We start from the raw sequence: 497 nt of genomic DNA, 5'->3' as shown, positions 1-497 counted from the left end.
ATATATATATATGTGTATATATATATATATATATAATATGTGTGTGTAGAGGATAGACAATTTTTAATGTGTACATATATATATATATGTGTGTGTGTTTGTGATTGTTTGTATGTATATCAGTCTACATGTGGCATCGTCTTTTGTTCTTTCACCTGTAATTTTCTTCCCAAATATTTTCTCACTCATATACGCACACACTTACACACACAAACTCTCTCACGCTCTGTTTGTCTGTCTGTCTGTCTCTCTTTCTCTCCCTCGTTCTCTCTCTACCTCTCTTTTTTTACCCTTTCTCTGTCAAGGTGCTTCTCTCTGTGTACGCACTCATCCGCATATTTTATTGTTCATATATCCTGTTCCTCACATTATCTATCTATCAATCTATCCATTTCTCTCTCTCTCTCTCCATATATATATATATATATATATATAGAGAGAGAGAGAGAGAGATAAATAAATAAATAGACAGATATATATATATATATATATATATA

General features: G+C 31.0%; 2 protein-coding genes across 3 annotated transcripts in view; one reads left to right on the top strand and one right to left on the bottom strand.

Annotated features, from left to right (window-relative positions):
- The window catches only part of LOC106884362 (uncharacterized), a 337,312-nt gene that overhangs the window by 33,631 nt on the left and 303,184 nt on the right, over positions 1 to 497 (top strand). The window lies entirely within an intron of this gene.
- LOC106874190 (uncharacterized) overlaps positions 1 to 497 on the bottom strand; it is a 2,907-nt gene that overhangs the window by 822 nt on the left and 1,588 nt on the right. The gene's annotated exons all lie outside the window — the stretch shown is intronic.

The sequence above is a fragment of the Octopus bimaculoides genome, chromosome 5 (assembly GCF_001194135.2).
Source record: "Octopus bimaculoides isolate UCB-OBI-ISO-001 chromosome 5, ASM119413v2, whole genome shotgun sequence".
NCBI classification, from domain to species: Eukaryota; Metazoa; Mollusca; class Cephalopoda; order Octopoda; family Octopodidae; genus Octopus; species Octopus bimaculoides.
This window is presented reverse-complemented; position numbering and strand designations above follow the sequence as displayed.